Below are 12,762 nucleotides of genomic sequence, written 5' to 3' on the forward strand. Positions count from 1 at the left end.
AAGCAATACTGTTCCACCAATAAGTTGTTGTTAGCACAGAAATCTTCCAAATGTTATTCATTCTCATTCATTACCCAACATGTCTATTGTACACGTTTATATGCCAAAATTAACAATTTAATTCATGTTGAGGCATTTTTTTCATGGGTAGGGGTGGCAATTTCTCACCTAACATGACATGGAAAAGTTAAAATATTTATTACTTAGGTTCATTTTGAAGCTAAGACATTATAATAATCTATCGTATCACAAAGTAGTTTAAACTACGGAATTCTGACTAAAAGACAATAACGGGTGATGCAGAAGAAAATTCTGAAACTCTGAAAATTCCCATTTTTCCCATTTTATAGTAATTGTCAACCTAAAAGGAAAATCTAAGCGCCTGAATTGATCAGATATGTTTTGTACATCTTTATCTAAATTTATGAATGCCTAAAATATTAGTTCTACAGTGTCGGTATGCTGTGATTGAGAATTCTGTTTGATATTGAGAGCAGTTTTCTAGGGTTATGGGTAATAATTTTTTTTTAACATTCTTTCATAAAAAATAAGTTTTTTGTGCTGGTTTATTTATGTAGAAAAAATATCTATCGAATGATACCAAATTTCAGACATTTTAGTTAGTTGAGCATTAACTTGAAGAATCGAATATATCTGACTTTTTACGGAAAATTCGAAAATCCCAATTTTACATTTCTTGGATAAATTCTGACAACGAAAATCGCCAAAATTCATCAAAAGATACCCAGAAGTATATATTTTGATAAAATTAAACAGAAAGTACCTAATAAGCAATTTTCCACTAAAGCATAAATACTCTAGGGGTTTTGACATTGAAAAATGTCAATTTAAGCGATTTTCCGTGGTGTATGGGTACATTTTTTTCATTTAACCCCAAAACACTAAGCGTTAAGCAACTTTCTTGGTACCATTGTACAGCTAAGACATTGGGCTATATGATGATATCTAAATATGTTTAGTTTGTTTACACATGCTATCCCACGAAGGCTTAGACACTCAAGCAATTGAGTCACAAAAACCTAGAGTTTTGGACCCAGTGGGGTACAAATATATGCTTATACTGAAAAAGAATCCGAGAATATTCTTTGGTGACAAATTGATTCGGTAATGGGAGGTATAAAGGTACCTAAAATTCCCCATGAAGTTGGTAACTGGCAGGGGTTGGGGTGCACGGTGGACCCTCTTAGCCCATTATATTTCTTTTGAATAATTTTGAAAATTGGTTATGACCTGAGTAAATACTGAGCATTAATTATATCAACTTCTTCACTTCGCATCTAACTCGCCAAATACACGTTATGAACATTAGAGCACCACTTCCTTGTGCTATGCTATATATCAATGATATGATTATTATTCATGATTTCAGGAGACGGATTGATATAAGACTAAGTCTTGTTTCTGAATCCCGCAACTAATTTGCTATAGTTCATTTCGTTCTATTGTTTATATATATATATATAAAATTCTTTAGGAATCTCGAAATTTTCACCTTTTTTACTCGGTTTCGACTTCCATAATGCAAGTACTTCAGATGTAATTTCTATCCTTTACACCTAACTGTTGGTGTTATTCTTTCCTTGAAAAATGATTCTACAAGATTCTCGAAGCCTAATTCTTGCAGAATTTCCTCGATTTTTTTCACAATGTGCTGCACAAAATTGATCATGTTTAATAGTTCCGAACATTTAAGCCTTGCATTGAGATAATCAAAGCTTTTTACAGCATATAATGAAGTTGAACAGCATATAAACTCGTATAAACAGCATATAAAGAAGAGTGCTGATGTAGAAATATGCACCGCATATAAAGATGAAATCACCGCATATAAAGATGAAGCCACCGCATATAATGGTAAACCCACCGAATATAAAGGTAAAACCACCGCATATCAAGATAAAACCACTACATATAAAAATAAGACAACCGCATATAAATAAGAAAGTATCGAATAAAAAGAAAACATCACCGCGTATAAATATAATTGACCAGATAAAGACAGTTATGGCGTTCCATAGTTACTGGTTAAATTATACTTAGGGGTTGGATGTCCTAAATTTCCCACTCGTGAATAGTATTTTATTTTGGTATAAATACTCGGAGTTTTGTACAGTATTTCAATGCGGAATTAGAAGGCCAAGATGTACATACTTGAAAGCAGTACAGCCAGCAGAAAGGGTATTTATGATGTTCATTTTTCCATAAACTTTTCATTTTTTGTACTGGCATTTTGCAAGTTGGAACTTTTAGCAAGTTTCATTTTAATTTTTTTAATATTTTGATTTTGAATATCATTGAGTCAGTTTAATTGATTTGATGCTAAGGTACCTTGTTATAGTGAGTACTTATAACGAACTTTAATTGTCATTTTGTGTAGTATTATATTAACTGTGGGTATTATTCCTGGTACCAAAACTTCATCAAAGTAGACATAATCACCATGAACCAAAAACTAACAGTACCATGAATACTGAAATGGGTTAGGGCAATAGTAAATAATAAGTAAGTAAAGTGGATGATCGCACGACAACGCCGACTGAACACAAAGAATGGGAAAAAAATATTAAAGTCAATTGAAAAAGGCTAAAAATTAACTAAATTCTTAATTTTTTGAAACATCAATACGTTTAACCAAGTCATCTTTCACATAACCGTCCTTAGAGGATTCAGATTTCCAACGGCCATGATGCTTAAACATTCTGTCTGGAACGTTAAGATTGGCGGCGGATGTAGCTATGAAGTCCATAATCCTTTATATTCGGCACAAACTCAGAAAACGCATCTATAAAGAGTTCCCTCATACGTGTATAACTCAACGGTTTGTTGGCGGAGCGAAAGACATGATTTCTTTTCTTGGTAGTTAATTGCCTGAATAAGTACAGATCCGAGTCCAATGAAATACCGGACCATTGCAAATACAGTTCTAAATTCCTAACGGGACATAACGGAGTTGAAGTTCTAGCAATAACCACGTTCCATCCCGGTATATACCCGTTTTACTCTTTTCGATGAAAACTGAAATATGCGACGAATAAATAACGATATCATTTCATCTGATGTTCAAGAATTCTGAAACAAGTAAAAAACCAGCATATCCTATCAAACAGGCACATATAGTACGCTGTGAATAAACATCATTTACACAATATAACTTATTATACATTTTATGTAGGAACTCGGGAGTTATTGGCTCTTTTTTCCTGCAATGTGAACTTAATTTACGTTTAGCACCTTCCAACACATTTTGCACTATAAACGAATCAGTTGGCGATACGGCATTGACAATCGAATGCGCCCATTGCATACTGTAAAACGCATTAATAACGGGATTACGAGTCGTACTCGACTGAACTAAGGAGGCTAAGTATAACGCTACATATAACGGTTTAGTTGGTAATATATCGGCGTCAGAAATACCATTAGCTATAGCCCATTTCTTCCAGCGCATAAAACCATAGTAATATTTTCTTGTCGTACTTTCAGTCTTGCTATCTATCAACAGTCCAGGAATAAGAGGTAAATAACTGACAAGTTTTTCCGGTAGCTCCGGGATATCATTTCTGACAACCTGAAAAAAACATATGTATAAAACAAATTTTGTTACAAATAAGTACTACAGTAAATACGAATAATCATTTAAAAAATATCTACACAGCATATTAATTTAATACAATATAAATGTCCACAACATCTTAGCTAACTTCAAATAATTGTCCATATAATATAACCATTACCTACATGATCGGCCAATATCAGAAAATATAATGTTAGTGGAATGAATTATTTACCTAAAATCCATTCTCAGAGCCAAACCCAAGAATGGCAAATCAATATTACCGAAAATCAATTTACTTCCCCTACCAGATAGAAAATCAGATTTGTTAGTAGGGACATAAGTAAATCCCACCACCTGATCAATGAACCCGTCACCATAGGGACATAAAAATGGCCAATAGTTTGCCGATCTTCATAACAGTACTATAACAGTACCGTAAGCTTTACATTGCTGCATGTACTTAAAAACTTTCAGTAAAATACATACCGGAGGTACAAACCAACCGTTTATTCCCTCTCAATTAACATTAAAGGCGTCAATGCCCATGGAATATACATACCAAAACTTTGAATAAAAAACAGGTAATTTTGCGTTGTAATTACAAGCAAACCAGTCATTTTCGTGTGGACCCAAATTGAATCCAAATGATTAAAAACATGGTCCGCTATAGCCCAGTCGTCATTATCAATAATACGACTAATATAATCTGCGACTTCGTTCTGAGAACAAGGAATCCATTCAAGTTAAAGAGTCATGTTATATTTTAAACACATATAAAAAATTCGTAATGCTATGTCCTGTAAATGACGTTTCATGCTTCCCTTTTAAATAATAGAAACAACGTTTTGATTGTCAGTCAACCATTTAATACGTGAATCTTCCAAAAAAATCAACTAAGGAAAATAAAACCTTATGAACAGCTGTTAATTCTTTCCAAGTAGAACTACGATTAACATCATCTGCACGCCACATACTATGTGCAATGTTTTTAGGATTTTCTAAAATGTACCCTCCAAAACCAGTATCACTATCGTCACTGTATACTATAGTATGACAAGAACAGTCAGTCACAAAATTCTTAAAATTAACACATTTAATGTTATTTTTCCAATACGAAATTTGTTCTAAACTCTGATTTGAAAGAGTAATAGCTGAATTCCAGGCTGATAAAACGTCAATACTAATATACTTAGTATACAACATAAGACATAGAAATAACTTGACCTACTAAGGAAGCTATTGTCCTAACTCGTACTCGATTCAACCTGGTAAGGGTCTGTTCGATAACTACTATAGTATCATACAGTTTGTCAAGTCGATCTCCCGGAATGCTAAGCAAGCCATTTTTAGTATCTATGAAATAGCCTAAAAAATGTAAGTGTTCGGACAGGGCGCCACAAGGATTTTTCTACCTTGGATACGAATCCACTGCTGATAAGATCTTGTTTGACTTGAGAAGCGATTTTTGAACATACATCAAAATCTACATGAGTACCTAGACCGTCGTCTAAATACATGAGTACCTGTCTACCTTCTCCTCTCCACTTCTTGATTAAAGGTCTAGTTACTTTTGTGAAAATATGACAGGCAGAACTCAACCCAAACGGTAAAACTAGAAATTTAAAATATTTAACCTTGTCACCATAATTCCAAGAAAACCCCAAATATTCTGCATGAGGCTCATAAATATCGACGTGATGATATGCTGTATGAATATCATATTTAAAACAATACGAATCTTGCTGAACAAACTGCATAGCTACCCTAATATCCTCAAACTTAACAGAAGTCTTCCACAAATGCACTTTGTCATGGCGAAGGTCTAAAATTAAACTCTTCTTACCGTTCGTCTGTACTTATACAGTTAACGGGTTTACAACTATAGGTATACTAGTACATTCCACAATTAAACCGCGGATCAACAGATCATTAATCGCTTCAACTACAAAATCACTGTTGGTGACAGCAGATCTATAGTTATTTAAATGAACAGGAGGCGGTGTAGTATAAGAAGTCAATTTGTACCTGTTTAGTATACTGTCAATTATAAAATCATAACAGCCGATGTTGTGCCAAAAATTAATGTGTTTTCTCAATCTGCCTCTAACAATAATATTGGATTGACCCTGTTCATATTCATAATAGTCATCAGTTAAATGAACTGGGGAATTGTTTATATTATTATCAACATCAATAAATGTATACTCACCTTTGATGAAATCGTTACGCTTTTGGTCTGCTGTCTGCCTTTGGATTAAATGGACACTTGTCTCTCCAATGTTGCATAGACCCACATCCGTAGCATGCTCCTTTCTTGAACTTGTAGAAACTTCCGCCCGTGTTGGACATGCTGGCAAACAATGGAGGTCCTCTATACCAGGAGGGCTGGGGTTCACGAAAGGGGGGCTGCTGAACATAAGCTTGTCTTTCAGCAGCTTTAAGGATATCTTATAAAGAAACATCTGATGAAGGTTCAGTGTCAGACAAACTTTGGTTTTCAGGCTCCATGGACAAATGGTGGATAATAAAAAATTAACCTGTTCAGTGTAACGTCGTCGTGCTGAATGACAAGACTTGCACAAAACCCAAGAAACTTAATTCAATGAAGCTTGACCAAAAACCCTAAAAACGCTCTCTAGACTACATATGATGAAACACCCAGGAGAAAATAATTTCATTCTAATGCACCACCCGTTTAAACGAATGAAATTATACTTACATTTAACTGCTTGATTGTTGAGTTGTGCTCTATTTATTTGCTTAATCTGTTTTGAACATGCAAAAGCCATCTGATTGATGTTGTTTGTTTGAATATTTGCAATAATGTTCTTTAATTTGCATATATTAAATAATTAAATTGTTTCGTATGCGTATTTATATGTCTCTTTGTTCTTATTCTGTAGATCTTTTCAATGTCTTCTGAATCTGAATTAAAGGTAATTCCATATCCATGTTTTCTTTGGGCCATTAATTGCAATCGATCCCCACTTGGTCACATAGTATTACAAATTCATTTACTAATATTACAAAATGTGTGATGTTTAATAATATTACTAAATCAGGAATTTGTAATATTAGAAAATGAATTTTTTAACATTAGAAAATGAATTTTTAATATTACAAAATGAATTTCTAATATTACAAAGTGAATTTCTAATATTAAAAAATCTTTTCTGATATTAAAAAAATGAATTTCTTATATTAAAAATTCATTTTCTAATATTACAAAATATTAATTTTTGTACACTTTGGCTTGCCATAGAAGGTATTGAAACTTAAAGAAAAACAAAAGGCTCCCACCTGATTTAAGTTTGTCTTTCAAGGGCAATAAATTTGACAAGGAGTTGTCCAACAATTTTGACTCAAGAAGACTTTGGTAGGACTATCATTAGGATCATATCAGCGATACAAAGTTTCTTTCTTTTAGTTTTAAAGATATTGGCTGAGAACTGTAAAAAAAAAACCTGTCATTTTTCATCTTTCAAGGGCAATAACACTTACAGGAGTCACCTGACAACTTTGATCCCTGAAAACTTTTGAAGGCCTTATAATAAGGGTCATTTCAGCTATAGAATTTGCTAAACCTAACGGTTTTGGGGATACTTGTGAAAAACTATTGTCTGGCCCCTTTGTTCTATTTTTAGAAACAGCAGCCATGTTTTTCGACGGATCAAAAATCCCCACATCGGTTCTATGCACGATACCCCAAGAAACATTCATACCAAATTTGATTCCAATTGGTCAGGTGGTGTCGGGGGAGAAGATTTTTGAAAGAAATAACATTCAAAATAGCAAAAAAAAAAAAAAAAAAAAAACGTCGAAAACGGGCAATAACTCCGACGCGGCTTAACATATCAAAATGAAAATTTGACCACAGATTGACCTCATCATGCTGAACACTTAAATCCTTGTCAGAATTTGGCTAAACCTAACGGATTTGGAGATACATGCGAAAAACTACTGTCTAAACCTATGTTCTATTTTTAGTAATGACGGCCATGTTTTTCAACGGCTAAAAAATCCCCACATCAGTTCTATGCACAATACCCCAAGGAACATTCATACCAAGTTTGGTTCCAATTGGCCAAGTGATGTCAGAGGAGAAGAGTTTTGAAAAGTTGTTAACGACGACGACGACGACGGACGACAAGTGCTGGCAATACCTCACATAGCCTTGTGCCAGGTGAGCTAAAAATGGAAGTTATGACCCGCTTTAAATGATGAAAAGAAATAAAAACTGCATGATCTTTGATTTTCAAGTCACTAATATTGTTAGTGACATCTTGCACTTGTAATTTCAGTATTGTATTTGCATAATTAAATATTACTACAGCCCCTTATGCTGCAGATGGGTGCCATAGAACAGCTATTTCAAGCTTAATACGAGATCAAAATGTACCTCTTGAATACCATGTACATATGTTCTACGTACGTGAGTGTTTTTTTACTTTGTATGAGTGCGGGAAGTTATCATTAAAGATGAAATGATCGATTAGAATTGAAATTTCTGTAATATAGATGAGAAACGCCTAGTCTCCTATTCAGTGGTTGCCAGTTGTTTTGATTGAGAAACTTTCTGTCTGGTCATCACGATTACGAAGTCGTCCAGTTTTAGAGCATATCACAACTTCGTTTGAGTTCGTAATATTTCGGACTCATTCGAAGTTAGTCAATCTTAGCCGATTGAAAAGAACGATTCCAAAATGCACTTACACCTATCGGGAGAGGACCTCGATAATGTTGTATAACTTATGTCCAATCCCGTTGCTGATATTGTAGAAAATAAATGTATTTATACTATTTACACCTATAACGGATGATCCAATTCCACACAAACTATCTAGATATTATCTACAAATGCCAGACATGAATATAACAAATGAAAGTATTGAAAAATTGGTGAAAAACATAAATATTTACAAAGTAGCAGGGCAGGACCAAATACAAAGTTTTTGCAAGATCAATCACTCCAATATTAAGTACACTCTTCCAAAAGTCATAAGATACAGGCAAAATATCATATGATTTGCCTCACGCCAGTATATGTCAGCATTTAAAATGAGTGACAAGCACGACCCAATAAACTACAGGCCTATATCATTGACATGAATTTGTTGTAAGCTTTTGGAGCATGTAATTACAGGTAACGTCATTAAATACATTAAAGATAACAACATACTCTATGACTTTCAGCATGTGAAACGGGGTGCTCTGAAACCATACTCACACCAAGATCTATATAAATTAGTCACTGTGGAGTTGGTCGCACTGCTTTAAACTGGATAAAATATTTTCCTATATAGCAGAGCACAAAGTGAAGACTAGTCCTTGAGGGAAAAGATCAAGTAATACACCGGTAACACCAGGTGTCCCTCAAGGCCATTGTACTTGGTCCCATATTATTTTTAATTTACATCAATAACTTATCTGAGTACATGCAATACAGTAAACTGAGATTATTCGCAGATGACTTGATAATCCAAAAAGAAATTTAAATCAAAGTACTGATGTACTGGATCAATTTATATCGATCGTTTGAATTTTTACACCTCAAATAATCGTCAAATTGCGAGTAAAAGGAAAGTACGGGGATCGAATTCAAAAGTATCTAAACATAAGCTTATTGTTGTATATAGTTAATGTTGAAGTCTTTGATTTATTTTTAAATTCACCATTCTGATTACGAATGACATTACAAAAAACAAACAAACAAACAAACAAACAAACAAACAAACACGCACACACGCACACACGCACACACCAGTGTCATAATGCATCGTAACAGTGCGCCAGTTTGCGTTATATTCAGGTTCGATGTTTGTTTACATGGAACACTTAGTTAAATTAATAAACACAAAATTCTCCGACATACTGTGTAATTAAGCCACAATCTACTAGTTCGCCTTTCCCAGTTTCTGAATATTTTCATGTCGAAATTTAATTTATCCAGATCGAAACTGTCAAATCAGTCTAAATTAAGCCGCCATAATCATTGTAATAAATCCTTAGATACATGTCCCTCTCAACTAGATACATTCCTCAGTTGATATAAACTTTATAGCTCAAGTGTTACACCAATATGTCGATTAAGTGCTTAGTTTCTTAGGCGTATACTTCCAGACACACGTACATTAACATAAACGCCAAAGTCTTAGAATACAATTTCAACAATTATGTATGGCGTAGACAACACTAGCCATGCACGTTTAAGGCGATAGGGTACCTAGAGCACCCGTAGCTCTATTATCTTTACACATGGCCAAAATAGCACAATGTTCAGAATGATTATTACAAAAAGCAATATCACCAGACCACTGACTGATTCACGAGAAATGCCATCGTCTAAACAAAATTTTATCATTTATATTTTTTTGTCATCTCCGGGCTTCCGATGTCATGAGGCGGTAACCGTAATAAAAATACACGATACAGTGAGTGATACATCGGGAGGGTTTCGGGGTTAGTGCTACCCTTTTGTAAAACATTTGGCAAAAATTAATGATTGGCAAATGATAGTATGGAACCCCTTTCTTTACATAAGTTTCTTAATCGTGTCCTTTGCCTCATTAAAAAAAATATTTGGACCCGTCACGGCCTGCATGAAATCTCAGAAGACAGCTTTAGCATTCCGACTATTTAAAGCCTCGCATGTTTTTATTTCTATCTATATCATGCTCTATCTATGTTATGCGTCTAAAAATAAATAAACAACTTGAATATATCGAGAGTGCATAGAAATAGCAGGTACCGATAAAGATTAGAGGTCAACTATTTTTGATTTGATCTTTGTTAATACCGTGCACAAATGTATAATCCGAATTAATCAGCATATTATGTTCGCAGTAAAAGTTGTTTATTGGATTTGTAAAACAAAATAGAATTAAATTTGATACATTAGAAATACCTATAAAATGGATCTAACTATCCGCATTTGAACTTATATGGGGTACTGCAGCAGTGTAAGATAATAATATTGCAGATGCTATCAGGCTTTACAAATCTAAAGACTCTGGTGACTGTTATATCAATTTTGATCTTCGATCTAAAAAAGCTACGTGAAGACTTGAACTCCGCTGGCAGGTTGGAGCAAGATTAGCTCATGCATTTTCACCCTGAAAAATGTAATGTTCTCCTTGTCACTATATACCTATAATCTTCACGGCCATTCCCTGGAGAAAGTTGACTCAACAAAATATTTAGACGTAAATGTACAATTAAATTTAAGATGGGATAAGCATATCAACAAGTTAAAAATTACTTCAAAGCAAATCAATCTTTTCGCATCATCGGAAAATTTCTCAAAATATCATCACAAAAAGTTAAAGCACGTGCATTCAAAGATCTAGCGACCAAAATTAATTGTTCAACCATTTGGGACCCTCAACAAAACAGCAAATAGCACAAATAGAAAAAGACCAAAATGGGCAGCCCGCTTCACCTGCAACCGGTATCACAGCACAAGTTTAGTCACAGATATGCTTTCAAATTTAAATTGGTACCCTTTACGATTAAAATATAAATGGTTTTCTTTTATAAAATGATTCATAATATCGTTGCAGTGGCGGTTCGTGTCATAATAGAGATATTTCTTTTTTTTTAACAACAATAGGGATATTTCCATCGGCTTACTTTTTTCTATTGGCTTACTTTTCAAAAGTACCTGCTTACTTTTGAAAAGTAAGCCGATACTTTTGGTAAGTAAGCCGATACTTTTTTCATTCGTGTCATAATCAAACTGACCAATAAAAAAGGTCGTTATAAGTTAATAGGAAAGTGATTCTGCATAAGTCTAAATTCTGTAGTAGGTTCCGCAACCAGCAAACATCCCTTTGACCTTGTTTTACTGTATCAAACCGACAAATTAAATAGATACATAATTTGATAAAAGAGGAAAGTTCTCAATATTATCAAATCAAAAAGGTTATGAAGAACAAATGGCTTTTCGGTTGACATCTGAAATTCCAAAATTTGAATGTATTGCAATGATTTTAGAGATGGTTTTCCCCGAGAGAGAACCGAAGAACTTTCGATTCATCGCCTATTTATCTATTCTTACATAATTATTATTTTGCTGTTTTTTCTTTCTATACCTCGTTATCCACCAGTTTCGATATTAGTATAGTTCTGACCGTGCAGATTTTCTTAGTTGCTAAGCCTCGAAGAGACTTAAACCTTTTTTTAGAAAACTTCGAGAAAACATTTTGTTTTGTAAATTCTTCAATTAAATTATTTCAGTGAATCAGTCATGATATATCTACATGTACATGTATATAAATTAATATTGTATATTCGGATAAAAATGTGTATAATGTTTGCCTGTTGTTACAATATATATTACTGTCTAAGTGTATCTACTAATTATTGGGTGTTAATTAACTGAAGGCTGATAAAATCATATAGTGACCATATTTAATGAATAAGATTTAATTAGCGGTGTATATGGGTGATGAAAATGGAAAACAAACTAGAATTTGCAAGATTTACATAATCATATAATAACTGAACGACATATTTCTTGGTAACGTGCCCTTGATCCATAGAAATATTCCTAGCCAACCCTTCATCAACATTTCCGTTAAGTGAATTTTACTTGGATGCAATTCATGTAATATATGCAATACGAAGATATTGTTACGCAAGTAGATGCAATGCATATCATTTAACAGGTGGAACATTCAAGACCGTTAGGGGATGGACCCCTTTTAGATATACCGGTTCATTATGTAAGAGGATTTTTTCAAACTTCGTATCAATCGATTGCAAATAAATAGATGTATTTCCTATACAAATCATCAGGTTGGACGATTCTTGTGAGATTTACAGCACCCTGCCCACTTCGAGAGATAACTTATGTCATGGGAACTCCTCCTTAACTCGCCGTGTGCATTTCATCGACTGCAAATAATTCTACACGCTTTCCCATTCAAAATGGTGGTTCTCCATCCAGGATGAATACCGTTATTCCTTACTTCCGATAAGAAGTAAAATGATCTTTAATTACCGCAATGATATTCGTTCGAATACTGATACTCAATCGATTTATATAAATAACAAAGAAGTAAGTACTTCGTTTGGGTGGGGGGGGGGAATCACAAGAAAAAAACAAATAAAACTGAAGGAAAATGAGAATGTGACTGAGAGAAAAAAAGGAACTGTCAATATATATCGGCTGTGGGGATGGGTGC

At 33.9% G+C, this 12,762-nt stretch overlaps 2 pseudogenes; both read right to left on the reverse strand.

The window, feature by feature from the left end:
* Positions 1–2,528: 2,528 nt before the first annotated feature.
* On the reverse strand, positions 2,529–3,752 carry LOC148621849 (uncharacterized; annotated as a pseudogene).
* A 53-nt stretch (positions 3,753–3,805) lies between these two features.
* LOC148621850 (uncharacterized) lies at positions 3,806–5,334 on the reverse strand (annotated as a pseudogene).
* Between the last annotated feature and the right edge of the window lie 7,428 nt (positions 5,335–12,762).

This window comes from Perna viridis, chromosome 3 (genome assembly GCF_037379345.1).
Source record: "Perna viridis isolate PV_CMFRI_1.1 ecotype Kerala chromosome 3, ASM3737934v1, whole genome shotgun sequence".
Taxonomy (NCBI): domain Eukaryota; kingdom Metazoa; phylum Mollusca; class Bivalvia; order Mytilida; family Mytilidae; genus Perna; species Perna viridis.